This window comes from Tachypleus tridentatus, chromosome 4 (genome assembly GCF_004210375.1).
Source record: "Tachypleus tridentatus isolate NWPU-2018 chromosome 4, ASM421037v1, whole genome shotgun sequence".
NCBI classification, from domain to species: Eukaryota; Metazoa; Arthropoda; class Merostomata; order Xiphosura; family Limulidae; genus Tachypleus; species Tachypleus tridentatus.
In genome coordinates, this window is record NC_134828.1 from 13,958,725 (window position 1) to 13,974,008 (window position 15,284).

General features: G+C 37.2%; 1 protein-coding gene and 1 pseudogene across 3 annotated transcripts in view; one reads left to right on the top strand and one right to left on the bottom strand.

The window, feature by feature from the left end:
* Nucleotides 1-15,284, bottom strand: part of LOC143248601 (UV excision repair protein RAD23 homolog A-like) — a 103,601-nt gene that overhangs the window by 4,596 nt on the left and 83,721 nt on the right. The gene's annotated exons all lie outside the window — the stretch shown is intronic.
* LOC143248599 (intracellular coagulation inhibitor 3 pseudogene) lies at nucleotides 11,483-14,552 on the top strand (annotated as a pseudogene). Its single transcript, XR_013027068.1, has 2 exons — nucleotides 11,483-11,638; nucleotides 13,131-14,552. The product of XR_013027068.1 is annotated as an intracellular coagulation inhibitor 3 pseudogene (transcript).

Consider the following 15,284-nt stretch of genomic DNA (forward strand, 5'->3'; position numbering starts at 1 on the left):
GAAGGAACTGAAGCTGCAGCTGTCTCTGGTGCTGTTTTCGCGGAGTTCCGATAGTCAGAGTAAACCATCCGTTCCTGTTCTTCATCAGAGACCGCCGAACAGGCCTGGTTCTGTTTATGGGCCGTGTTAATAACATGCCTTCACCCTAAGCTTATACAAGTTTTTTTCAGAAAATGTATATTGCTATTTAGTTTTTATTTCTTTTACTTATTACAGTGCAATATTATTAGAAACCAGACTAAGGGAAAGGGAGCCTGTGGTGGGACGCACTTATAATGTGACTTTGAACTTTATAGCCAAATTATTAATAAAAAGACATCGCCTTATAATCGGGTTGGTATGATATTTTCAGAAAACTTTTATAGCTATTTAGCTTTCACTTATTTTGCTTGCATTGCAAAAATATATTTTAATGTTTTTTTCTTGCGTTTTAATTGTCATAAAAGCTTGTGAATCTACTTTCAAACATCATTTCTCTAAAAAAAAGTAATTTTTATTCTCACATAAATGTTTATTTATTAACTCATTTTCACTAAGAAAAGTATCTTATTAAATTTCAGTAATAACAAATCTTGCTGTTTTCTTTAAAATATTTTATGAAATTATAATAAATCAATAAATAATATCGATCATTAATCCTGTTCTCTTTTTTCTTCTTTATGTAATAAATAATATTATTCTAGAAGTTATGTCCCATCTACGGATTTACAACACTAAAATCAGGGGTTCGATTCACCTCAGTGGGCTCAGCAGATAGCCTAATGTAGCTTTGCTATAAGAAAACGAACAAACGATCTAAATGTTATAATTTAAAAGCTGAAAGCTGGCAAAAATAAGAAACCAGTAGGCCTAAAATCTGTGATGAAAATTTTATTAACAGAACTATTTTGTTGCTATTATAATTAAGCGCAAAGCTATGTAACGACCTACGTGGGTACCAAACACCGATTTTTAGCGATAATGTCCTCAAGCTTACAGCTGAACCACTGAGAGTTAGATAAAAAAAATAAATTCCTATTAACAAATTTGAACTTACAATCTTTACAAATAGCTTATTTCTTTCACAGAGCTTACTTAAGATGACGTACGTGTGTTGTTTGTGTGTGTGTGTTTTTTTTAATGTCAATTTATACTATTTTGTCTAAAGTAATTCCAGAAAATTAACGTTTTGGGAAAAATCTTAACTGGATCGCACAGTTAAATAAATAGCAGAATAACATCGAATTTTTCCTTCATGCATAACGAGCCTGTAATGGGACAGGTGGTCAGGAGCTCACCTAGCGATCTGGGAATCGCGAGTTCGAATCCTCGTCATACCAAACACGTTCACCCTCCCAGTCGTAGCAGCGTTATAACGTTTCAGTCAATCCCACTATTAGTTGGTAAGAGTTGACGGTGGGTGGTGATGACTAGCTGCCTTCCCTCTAGTCTTACACTGCCAAATTAGGGACGGCCAGCGCAGATAGCCCTCGTGTAGCTTTGCGCGAAATTCCAAGCAAACACTTCTTCATGCAACCCACAAAATTATTTTATTTTAACAGTCAGTAGACCAGAATCATGGGAAGAGGGAAGTAACATGGTTTTGATTAACCACATTCGAGATTTGGGTGTTCGATTCTCTGGTAATACCAAACACAGCGGAAGTTGGCAAGGATTTCCAGGAACCAAAACCAAATAAAATGCAACAAACTTGATGCAGGAAACAAAACACAAAAGATGTTATATCAATCAAAGTTGTGGTAACTAATAACAGATGGCTCATGTTTAGAGGCTTTCTCTGACATAAAGCTGTCTTTAAGATACTGATGTATGAAAGTTATCGAAATAATTAATCATATTATGATAAATATTGTAACTTTTGTGACCTATCATTACAATAGCTGATGTACTAAAACGAAAAGTCTGCAAGTTGAGAAAATATCAACAATGTGATTAGCTTTGTTTATCTTTAGAGCAAAGTGGGCTATCTGCTTTGTCCACCACAGAGAATCGAACCCCGGATCCGTAAACTTATCGCTGTTCACTGGGAATAAGTAATTAAGAGTACCATAATGAATTACGTTACTGATTTGAGCTTGTGAATTGTGGGCCTCTGGTGGCTCAGCAGTAAGACTGAGAACTTATACCACTAAACAATGGGTTTCGATACCCAAACAGACAGAGAGCATGGATAATGCATTGTATATTTCTATGCAACAAACAAACAAACGATTTGAAACATAATAAAAACTAATACTCATGGCAAGAATTCAGTTTTTAAAGGAAAGACTGACTTTCCTAAACGGGGGGGGGGGTAATATTGATATTCCCCACACCTCGCTCACGAAACAAGAAATTTGCTACGTTCATGGAGTTAAAGGAAGTTTAGAGTCAGGTTGAACCTGCTAATTTGGCCGATATGAAAATCTGAGAGATATACAGAAGTCCAGGAGACTGAGAGAAGACCAAGGCTAAAAATGACGTTGATGAGAAAAAATAAGGCGATAGCAGTGAGTCACCAGAGCCACCTAGTGGATGGGATTTAAAAAGTCCAAAAGTGCCAAGGAATTTGTTGTGGGGGGAAAAACGGGAGATCCCCGAGAAAAACCACTTTCAGAAGACAGTCGCCGAATAATCTACCTGTCCTGTGTCCAGAGCTGAAATTAGAACAAGACTAATGGGTTAGAAATAACTTTGAAGTGTGTTCTAAACCAATTTAAGATGTCAGCGCCCTCTGTTATCACCTTATCACTGCGTTTAGAAGCTTGTGACATTTAACTAACACTTGAAGATTTGGAATGGTGGGAAACAGCAGTTTTACTCAGGACAGTAAACTTTTAACCTATGGTGTTTATTTAATTAAACAAAGGTTGGTTATAGTGTTACCAAACAGAAATGATAGAATTAGAAACACAGACATTCTATGTGGTTATTGTCCCCCGCTAGTACAGCGGTAAGTCTAAGGACCTACAACACTAAAATCAAGGGTTTGATTCCCCTAGATTGGCTCAGCAGATAGCCCGACGTCACTTTGCTATAAGAAAACACACACACACATAATTCTTGAAAGCGTCGGCGCCTGGTAACACTCGATCATTACAGAATAGAGGAAAACAAAGATGGTTGTACATCCCCGTCACACCAAACATGCTTGAGGAGGCGTTATAATGTGACGGTCAATCCCACTATTCGTTAGTAAAAGAGTAGCCCAAGAATTGGCGGTGGATGGTGATTACTAGCTGCCTTCCCTCTAGTCTTACACTGCTAAATTAGGGACGGCTAGCGCAGATAGCCCTCGTGTAACTTTGCGAGAAATTCAAAAAAAACAAACCACGAGAAGTCCAAAAGAAAAACTCTAATAGTTTCTCAGATTATTATTGGAATTTCTTCAGTAGACTGTATAGTACTGATTTTATGATAAGTCATTCCTTTCATAAAGTTAAGACAGAGCTAGACTGAAATTGATATACGAAAGTACTTGCCACGCGTTATTGTTAAAAATTAAGATTAAAATCTCGAACAGATCAGCTGATATATTCTTCTGTCTGCTGTATTGTGTACTTCCAACGATAAGTCCACCGTTGGTACAGCGGTACGTCTACGGATTTACAGTGCTAAGATCAGGGGTTCGATTCTCCTCGGTGAACTCAGCAGATAGCCCACTGTGGCTTTGCTAAAAGAAAAAAAACACACACACAATCCAACGATAAAACTTGTAGGTTTGGAACGCTAAAATTCTGGGCCCGATCTCTGCTGCGGACAAGCACAAATTGCTCATTTTGCAGTTTTTTTTAGTTAACAATAAATAGAACAGACGCTATGAAAATTTCGTGAAATCAAGACTAGAGTGTAAACATACTTAGTAAAAAGAGAAACAGTCAGTTACCACTGAAGTTTCTTATTGTCCCAACGTTTTGTCTTACGGATTTTTCAATCCAAGAGATGGACCCAGTGGCGCATTTAGGTAGGGGTTAGAGGGGTGTCAGCCGCAGGGCCCATGGTCTTAATGTAGGCCAATTGATAGTTTTATTCTATGTGAAATTATACGGAATGTATAGCTTACAAAGATTATTGCCCCTGGGCTTACACAACCTTAAATCTGCCACTGGAAAACTCTGTGGTTATTTTTTCTAAAACTACTGTAGCCTTAATAATGTCATCTCTTGAAAAGTCCCCCCCCTGTAGCATAGCGGTATGTGTACGGATATAAGACACGAGAAATCGGGTTTCGATACCCGTGGTGGATAGAGCACACATAGCCCACTGTGTAACTTTCTGCTTAACTTTAAAACAAACAAACTCTTGAAAAGTTAAACTTCTACGGGATAAAAAACAACAAAAAACATTATTACCAACTCCTCCTAATGTTAAAAGTCAACAAACATATTTAAATATAATTGTTTAAACGTATATAGAGTACTTCTCAAAGACTGCACGCTGTAAGTAGTTTAGTGATAAAATTAAACACGAACGTGATAATAGGCGGCGTTGATTAAACGTTTTGAAATCTTCGTAAATGCATGATTAGTAACATATAGAGTTACAAAACAGACAATAGTTGTAAATACAAGAGTATACAATTTGAATATATAACGACAGTCAAGAATGCGACGATTTGGTTCAAACGAAAGGTCAAATTAAAACATGTTTAAATATAGTGAAGACCATGTGTTATTTAAGAACAGAAGGATAGTTTTCATGTATAATGTTTATTTTACTAGAAATCAGTGTCATGTTTATCTGTTTAGATTTTTATAGTTGGAGAGAGAAATCGGATGTCATGTTTCTGGGTAATGTAGATGGATAGCTGAGTTGGGAGAATTTGTGACATTCCTTCCAGTTTTAAAAAGATACTCCCATGTTTTAACATGGTGGTACTTTAAAGTGACTTTTGGTTTCACCAATATAGGAGGCTCTACAGTGTCCACCCGTGTACAAGTAGAGATGTTAACAGCTTGTTTTGTTTTGAATTTCACACAATCGAGGGCTATCTGCGCTAGCCGTCCCTAATTTAGCAGTGTAAGACTAGAGGGAAGGCAGCTAGTCATCACCACCAACTCTTGGGCTACTCTTTTACCAAAGAATAGTGGAATTGACCGTCACTTTCTTATGCTCCCACGGCTGAAAGGGCGAGCGCGTTTGGCGCGAGGGGGATGCGAACTCGAGACCCTCAGATTACGAGTCACACGCCTTAACATGCCGGGCCAGAGATGTTAACAATAGGCAGTCAGTAAACGATCTTAGTAGCTGGAAAAATTTTAGTCTGAAATTCGGCTTCGTAATAACTTTCAGGTGAGTTTGAGGATAGTAGGAGTTAAATACTGTTTCGTGATAAGGTAAGTTAGGGTACTGTGGGTACCTTAATGGTAAGTAGGTATGTAAGGTACTGTGGGTATCTTAATGGTAACTATGTATATAAGGTACGTTAAGGTACTGTGGCCTTAATGGTAAGTAGGTATGTAAGGTACGTTAAGGTACTGTGGGTATCTTAATGGTAAGCAGGTATATAAGGCAATTAGGGTACTGTGGGTACCTTAATGGTAAGCAGGTATATAAGGAAAGTTAGGGCACTGTGGGTATCTTAATGGTAAGCAGGCATATAAGGTAAATTAGGGCACCGTGGGTATCTTGGGGGGCAAGCAGGTATATAAGGCAATTAGGCAACCGTGGGTATCCTGGTGGTAAGTCGGTATATAAGGTAAGTTAAAGTACTGTGGGCATCTTAACGGTAAGCAGGTATATATGGGCAACCAGGGCACTGTGGGTAGCTTCGTGATAAACAAGTATATAAGGTAAGTTAGGGCACTGTGGGCATCTTAATGGTAAGCAGGTATATAAGGTAAATTAGGGTACTGTGGGCATCTTAATGGTAAGTATGTATATAAGGTAAGTTAGGGCACTGTGGGCATCTTAATGGTAAGCAGGTATATAAGGCAAGTTAGGGGAACTGTGGGTATCTTAATGGTAAGCAGGTATATAATGTAAACCAGGGTACTGTGGGCATCTTGGTGGTAAGTAGGTATATAAGGTAAGTTAGGGCAACTGTGGGCATCTTAACGGTAACTAGGTATATAAGGTAAGTTAGGGTACCGTGGGCATCTTAATGGTAAGTAGGTATATAAGGTAAATAAGGATACTGTGGGTATCTTAATGGTAAGCAGGTATATAAGGTAAATTAGGGTACTGTAGGTATCTTGGGGTAAGCAGGTATATAAGGTAAACCAGGGCAACCGTGGGTATCCTGGTGGTAAGTCGGTACATAAGGCAAGTTAAAGTACTGTGGGTATCTTAATGGTAAGCAGGCATATATGGTAAATTAGGGCACTGTGGGTAGCTTCGTGATAAATAAGTATATAAGGTACGTTAGGGCACCGTGGGCATCTTAGTGGTATGCAGGTATATAAGGTAATTTAGGGCATTCAGGGTATCCCGTGATAAATAAGTATATAAGGTAAGTTAGGGCAACTGTGGGTATCTTAGTGGTATGCAGGTATATAAGGCAAATTAGGGCACCCAGGCATCTTGGTGGTAAGTAGGTATATAAGGTAATTTAGGGCACTGTGGATATCCTTAATGGCAAGCAGGCATATAACGTAAACCAGGGCATTGTGGGCATCTTAACGGTAGAAGCAGGTATATAAGGCAACCAGGGCAACTGTGGGCATCTTGGTGGCAAGTAGGTATATAAGGTAAATTAGGGTACTGTGGGTATCGTAAACGGTAAGTAGGTATATAAGGTAAACCAGGGCACTGTGGGTATCTTCGTGATAAATAAGTATATAAGGTAAGTTAGAATTACCGTGGGTATCGTAATGGTAAGTAGGTATATAAGGTAATTTAGGTTACTGTGGGTATCTTGGTGGTAAAGCAGGTATATAAGGTAAGTTAGGGTACTGTGGGTATCGTAATGGTAAGTAGGTATATAAGGTAAATTAGGGTACTGTGGGTATCTTCGTGATAAATAAGTATATAAGGTAAGTTAGGGTACTGTGGGTATCGTAATGGTAAGTAGGTATATAAGGTAAACCAGGGCACTGTGGGTATTTTCGTGATAAATAAGTATATAAGGTAAAGTTAGGTTACTGTGGGTATCGTAAACGGCAAGCAGGTATATAAGGTAAACCAGGGCACTGTGGGTATCGTAATGGTAAGTAGGCGTATATAAGGTAAATTAGGGTACTGTGGGTATCTTCGTGATAAATAAGTATATAAGGTAAGTTAGGGTACTGTGGGTATCGTAATGGTAAGTAGGTATATAAGGTAAATTAGGGTACTGTGGGTATCTTCGTGATAAATAAGTATATAAGGTAAGTTATAGTACAGTGGGTATCTTAGTGGTAGGTAGGTATATAAGGTAGGCCAGGGTGTTGTGGGTATCTTAGTGGTAGGTAGATATATAAGGTAAGTCATGGTACAGTTTGTATATTAAATGGTATAACAAACAAAGTATGAATGAGGAAGGTATGTTCTCCAAGAAATATTTACAGTAACCGTTTGGAAAGAGAATGTTTTGTTTAGAAGTAATTTCTTCGTGAAGAGCTAAACAGAACAAGGTAAGTCTGTAAACCAGTTTTAGTAAGTAAAGAATAATAGTGTTTATATACAGTAGACAGAAGTTGGAAAGTTCAATACATGTGTTTATATAGTAGACAGAAGCTGAAATGGTCAATACACGTGTTTATGTAGTAGACAGAAGCTCAAGAGTTCAATACATGTGTTTCTATAATAGACAGAAGTTGAAAAGTTCAACACGTGTTTATGTAGTAGACAGATGCTCAAGAGTTCAATACATGTGTTTCTATAATAGACAGACGTTGAATAGGTCAATACACGTGTTTCTATAATAGACAGAAGTTGAAAAGTTCAACACGTGTTTATGTAGTAGACAGAAGCTCAAGAGTTCAATACATGTGTTTCTATAATAGACAGACGTTGAAAAGGTCAATACATGTGTTTATATAATAGACAGAAGTAGAAAAGGTCAATACATGTTTTATATAGATGGCAGAAGCTCAAGAGTTCAATATATGTGTTTCTATAATAGACAGAAGTTGAAAAGGTCAATACATGTGTTTATATAGATGGCAGAAATTGAAAAAACGTCTGCGTCATGGTTGACAAAAACGTCCAGAAAGGAAATAGTTATTTGTTTCACTTTAACGAGTGAACTGTAGAGGGGTGTTGTGAATTAATTTCGCCAATAAAATATTGGATATAATCAGAGGGTGAAACAAGGAAACTATCATGAACCTTTTGTACAGAACAAGCTAGAAATTTAAAGGACAGTTTTCAGTCCAGTTAGTTTGTAGCGACACTGATAAACGTTGGTAAGCATAGGACCCGAGTGGAGCCTATACCAACAGCATCTGTCTGTTCATGTAGAAGTATTGTACAAGAGAAGAGAGTCTATTATCGAGAATTCAAACATAGATTTTGAAATCTTATTTGGAAAGTCCATTAACCATAATATTTTTAACGAAAAGGTTAGAGAATGCAATACTGATGGTGTCGTGCAGGGGAATTTTAGTACAAAAACAAGAAATACGAATATAGCCTCACGTGATTTTTAAAAAGAGCTGATTAATTTCTCAGGGAAGTTGGGAAAAGTCAGATGTTGTAAATTCATTCCTAGTTAAAGGTTTTAAGAAGTGTACAAGAAATTTATCTACTTTATAACTGTGAGTGCCAAAGGTCAGAGGTATAGGTCAGAGCTGGTGTCTGGTTTGTAAACTTTCGGCAAACTATATAATATTCCACATTGGGAGCCTGTGGGATATAAATTATTATAAACACAATAAGAAATAATATTTCTGTGCTTAGATTTCTAACAATGCTCTGCGTTTTCCGTTCAAGATGTAAAGAATGGGTTAATGGCTCTTTGTTTATGAGTTTGAACTTATTACGGTCACTGAGACATTTTCTTAACACAGTCAGCTCTGTTGAGGGTAACAATCCGTTTCTTTTGTCTGGTTGGGTTATGAGGATATTTGTGTCTCTGGAGAGTTCTTTGATAGCTGTCAGTTCTTCAGGGTTGAGGATATCCTAGATGTATTATAGAAGTTATAAGATAAGTTTGTTCGTTTTGTATCTCTACACTACTAATGACAGACTTGTAAGGATTCCGAATCGTTTAGCCCGGCATGGCTAGGTGGTTAAGGCACTCGACTCGTAATCCGAGGGTCACGAGTTCGAATCTCCCTCATACCAAACATGCTCGCCCTTTTAGCCGTGGGGGCATTATAAAGTGACAGTCAATCCAACTATTCGTTGGTAAAAGAGTAGCTCCAATAGTTGGCGGTGGGTGGTTATGGCTAACTGCCTTCCCTCTAGTCCTACACTGCTAAATTAGGGACGGTTAGCGCAGATAGGTCTCGTGTAGCTTTGCGAGAAATTCAAAACAAACCAAATAGTTATACGTATATATCTGTGTACGTGTGTCTTGTGATGAGCATCGATTCCGATAACGTTTTATGCTAAGTCAGACCTAATGAACAGGACATACTCTTTGTTGCTTATTTCTGATGTTCATACAAAGATATGCAAGGGCCGACCTTCGCTAACTGTTCAGAATTTTTTATCTGAAAAACTACACAAAATACAGCTAGTAAACGTCGACCGCTAACTTTAGAGCTACTCTTTTTTTGACAGAATAGTGGGACTTGACTGTCATTCTTATAACGCACCTATCCACCGAACCCCAAACTGCAGGTCTGGGTTTTTTGTGTCATCGAGACTCGAACTGGGGTTCCTTGGAGGCACACCTTATCACGCTAAACACGAGGCCACGACGGCCCCCGAGAGGGTGTAAATAGCGGAGAATATTTTAATAAAGGCCTAGAAAAAATTCTAAAATATATTTATAATGTTTATTCAAGAATTACAGACACATTAGAATATTGTAATCAATAGAATAAACGTTATCGTATCTAGTTTTTTCTGGTGAATAGATCATTTTGATATAATGTTCTCTATCTCTATAGTTACCATGCTGTTCATTTTCCAAAATATCTGTACAAGTACAGGTTATTCGTGGTTACAAAATGCCGTCTTAAGAACCATACATACAAGATGTAAATCAGCACCACCAGTCTACCGGTGTTGTTCTCCGTTTTTATCTTGAATGCTGCGAGTTGATCTTGTTTTACTGAAAATATTTTGATTGTATAAATCAGCAATTTACATGACCACCATAGGTGATACAAAGTTGCGGTGGAACTGAATGTATAAGAACTATATTTTGACATTGTTTGGCCTTCGTAGGTATTATGATGCAACCGAAAACTGATTGTTTCTAGGGGCTATGCTCTTGGATATTGTTCCTGCTTTCAGTTTTGCCTTCGTATTGAATTCGTGCGCGAGCTCTCGCAGGTTCTCAGTCTTAACATGGCGTATTCACAAGTAAAAAGAACGAACGTTTATTTCCCCTTAATTGCTTTACTGGCGGATGTACCAGTACCATGTATGGTAAAGTACTTATGAAACTTGTTTATTTTTTTCCAAAGTACTCTAGTGGGAATACAAATAATTAAAGTACATAAAAGTAAAGCTATTCGTATTCACTGGGTTTGATTATTCAAATAGCATTGTATTTTCTACTTTAGTTATTATTAAAGTCAAGTCCCACAATTCGGTCACAAAAAGAGTAGCTCAAAAGTTGGCGGTTGACGTTTTCCAGCTGTCTTTCGTGTAACATGTGACATAAAAACATCTCACTTAATATAAGTGGGTCTGTCTTGAAAGTCTGTATAAACAATGTGAGAAAAAGAAATCCCTCAAATGATTGATGGGATTTGAAAACAAAATCCAGTCATTGAAGTAATGTTTCACCAGTTATGAATAGTTTGTTTATGTTTTTGTCCTGAGCACTACACTTACCACCAAATGCCACCATAGTATGTTTAATTTTATTACCATTTTGTGGTAATGTTACAAGTAACTTAATATAACTATGAATCCATTAGTTACCATTTAGTGGCAATGACCAGTAACTTAATATAAATATTAATCTATTGGTTACCATTCAGTGGTAATGATCAGTAACTTAATATTACTGGTGGTTTGTGCACACGACTCGTAATCAGCCGATCGCAGGTTCGTCATCAATCATGCTTGTTTTTTCAACTGTGAGAGTGTTATAATGGGATGGTCAATCTCACTATTCGTTGGTAAGAGAGTAAGTCAAGAGCTCGCGGTGGGTGATGTTGACTAGCCGTCTTCCGTCTAGTCTATCACTGTTAAATTAGGACTGATAGCCCAAACACCCCTCAAGCAGTTTGAGCGAAATCAAAAAAATATCAAATCGAAACATACACATAAACCGGTTTTAATAATCCGTACAGGAAATTATTAACTTTGACGGAAACTGTGGATTTAATGACACACACTCGATTTGTTTCTTATCGTTTATTCTTTGCAGGAATTTCAGGATGGTGTGACTTTGATAAGGACGTCATTAAAAAAACTACGACGCCAATCAAAAGACAGATATATAAAGGAATTTTTTTATATCACTTTGCAATATCCTATAGAAGCTATTAAAAAAAAGGGCACGTGCGTGTCGTTTTCTTTCTTCCTAGTTTTTTACGAACTGCTTCGAAGCTGAGTTCATTTATAAGTTTGCAGAAACTCTCAGTAAGTTGGAAGTTCAGTTTGCTCAGTGGTAAGTAGTTTTCTATTGTAATGTTATCGATATAGTAGAGTTTTCTGTTTTTCACATATTCTCGCATACGTAAGTAAAAAGATATATTGGCACTAGTTGTCCGTTATTTGGAGCTGACAGGCTGGAAATAAGTCAGATAGTAACCAGCTTCCACCCCCACCTTTTAGGTTACTTACTGGAACGCTGACCGTTGTGCCACGCTCGGCCAAAATGAAGCAACGAAACATGATATTATAATTATAAAGCTATAAATTTTAAGAATATAGAATTGGTGGAACGAAGGCTACCTAGTGATAGAGGGCTGTCTGGTAATTGAGGGCTGCCTAGTGATTGAGGGCTGCCTGGTGATTGCCGGTCCAGATTGTGAAGTTGAGGTCCTTCACCGCTAAAAATCTCCGAACTTTGGAACTGTGAGTGTGTTATAAGAGTTGGTGGTGGCTATTGCTGATTAGTTGTCTTCCTCCAGTTTGTCACGTCACAGTTAGGGAAGTTTCTTAGTTTACAGTTTTCACAAAATTCAACAAAAAGTTTGTTAATTAAAACATCAGATAACGGGTATCGAAACCCGACTTTTAGCCTAATAAGCCTTTAAAATTTCCTCTGAGCGCCTTGGAGCTTCCAACAAACCAACCAGAGAATACCGGGCATACTTCAAGTATTCTGAAATCATTTTTTTCATTCAATTAAGTGTTAGCATAGCTCAGTATTTCTCAGCCTGAGGTCTCCGAATCACTGAGTGTCCACGTTGGTAATACTGAGTGTTCGTTGAGTTACATTATTTAATTACATGATGCACAGATGGACACAAAATGGCGTTCTTTAGGAACAAATTAATAATAAAATGAGTTCTTAGTGGTTAAAAGGTGGAGAACCATTGGTACAGTGTACGTCGGTAGAATGTTTGTGGTTTACTGATCATTTAACTTGTTACATTTCTTTGACGGAGCGTCATCAAACTGAACTTCTTGATGAGGTTACAAGTTAAAAACCTATATCAAAGTGAATTATATCAACACTGTATATCTTCGTCTTTATTGATTCAGATTGATATTACTGCAAAATATTATTGGAGCAAAGCATAACATTAAATATTAGATTAACTAAAGTGACTAGAACACTTACGTAGTTTCTCTGCTTATTTCGTAGTGATCAAAAAACGTGCGTAAATTATCTCAACTGCGACTAGTTATTTTAATTAGTAAATATTAACGCGAAAATTCCTCGTGATTACAGACTGAGTGCTTTTCTTGAGATGAATTTCCGCCGAAATGATAAATTTGTGATCGACCCGACCGAACTTGATAGATTCGTGAATGATTCTGCTAAACTTGAAGGATTCATGATGGATCCTGCTAAACTTGGTGGATTCATGATGGATCCTGCTAAACTTGATGGATTCATGATTAATTATTAGGCTCTCTTAATCATTACTTACCAAGAAATAAAACGTTTGTTCAAGTCCCTCATGTTACACTTTTTTCTTCTCTTACAGAATAACAAGATAATGGGGATTTCAGTTTTCAAAAAAGGCTTAGTTTTTGCAGCACAATTCATCTTCTTCGCTGAAAGTTCCTTGGGTAATTCTTTATTTGGTAATTACTTAGATTTCTCTATCGACAACGTTCAGCAAACAGATAGAGCCTCAAAGATTGCCAATGCTACCAATTACTTTGGTTTCGGTCTTTACAGCAAACTTCGAGGAGAATACAATATCTTAATCTCTCCTTACACCATGTCTAGTGTTATGGCAATGTTATACCTTGGGTCACGTGGTGTCACAGAACGTGAAATGAGGATATCACTTGGTTACAACATGCTTGAACTTAGTCCAAACGACATCTTCCTTGGATTTCAACAACTAATATACATTCTTAACACCAGTTCCAATGACTACACCTTGGAAACGGCAAGTGCCCTTCTGATTCAAAACTCCTTTGATATTTTGGACGAATACAAGCAGCATTTGGAAAGGGATTTTGGAGCAGTGGCACAAGAAGTGGACTTTATTAATAGACCTGAAAAGGTTAAGCAAGCTATCAATAAATGGGTTGCCCAGAAAACCAGAAACAACATTCCTGTTCTTCTAGACAATGCCCTTGAACCAAACACACGTCTGTTTTTCCTGAATGCTGTGTATTTCAAAGGTTTCTGGAAAACCAAGTTCGATCCAGAAAGTTCCAAGGTATTACCTTTTTTAAACAACGGAGTAACTCGGACTAATGTCGTCATGATGCATATGACATCGGAATTTCCGTTTGCCTATGTTCCCAGCTTGAAATCGTTTGCTTTGGAAATGCCTTACCAAGGCAATAACATAAATATGTTACTACTTCTACCTAGAAGTCGAACTGGATTGACAGAACTGGAAAATGCATTGTCTCCTTCTTCCCTTACTCATATCGATTCACTATTACACAAGATGCAAGTTGACGTGGTTATCCCTAAGTTTACACTAAAGGAAGCCTACACTAATACGCTAAAGCGCAGCCTAATTAACATGGGAATGAATACTCTTTTCGTAACGCTAATTTAACAGGTATAGTAAGAGATGGAAGTCTTCGTGTTTCGGATGTAATTCACAAAACCTTTATTCAAGTTGATGAAGAAGGGACCGAAGCCACTGCTGTTAGTGGAGCATCTGTAGTCAGCTACTCAGCCTCGCCAAGGTTTTATGCAAACCATCCATTTGTATTTTTCATCCGCCACACCGAAACTGGTGTCGTCCTCTTTATTGGAAAAGTTGCCAAACTGTAAAGTCACCTTCTCCTTCTCAATGAGCTGGAACTTATGACGTGGAAACTATTTTACATATAACTATAAATTTGTTTATAATATTACTTTCAAATAATAGTTTGTCATTTTATATTTCTCATAGCCTTACCTCGGAGGCTTACTTACTTATCTTGTTTTATTACAGAATAAATAGTTGCAACTTTAATTAGTGCAGTTCATTTTTTATATTCAGTTCACAACTTGAGTTTTATGTACGATATTATTAAGATGATTTTGTGTTTTCTTACACATTTAAGAACGAACTTCTTTACACATCAAATATTTAGTTAACGGGTACAAACTTTCTGAACAAACATCCTTATATATCATGTATTTAAGTAACTCTACAAAATCATGAAGTAATTCCAAGCATTAGCCGGGAAGCTACAGGTTGATTTGTAGTAACATTTGTCGACCAGTGGAATTTGACCATCATTCGTAAAGCGTTTTAATGTCAGCATATCATTATGTATGACATTATCCAATCTAATTTGACGATTTCCTGAAGAAACAAATCATCACGCTATATGCTGCTTCAGTAAACCAATCATCACGTTACATGTTGCCTGAAATATCCAATCATCACATTATATGTTGCTTAAAAATCAATCATCACGTTACATGTTGCCTGAAGTATCCAATCATCACATTATATGTTGCTTAAAAACCAATTATCACGTTACATGTTGCCTCAAGTATCCAATCATCACATTATACGTTGCTTAGAAACCAATCATCACGTTACACGTCAAATTAACTAACAGACATCAATCTATCAAAATGTAGTTCTGATACATTGTTCTACCATAACTTTTTATAGGCTGTGGTTGTGACATGACGGCTCACAGACTCGCACGTTCAAAACTGTTTTATT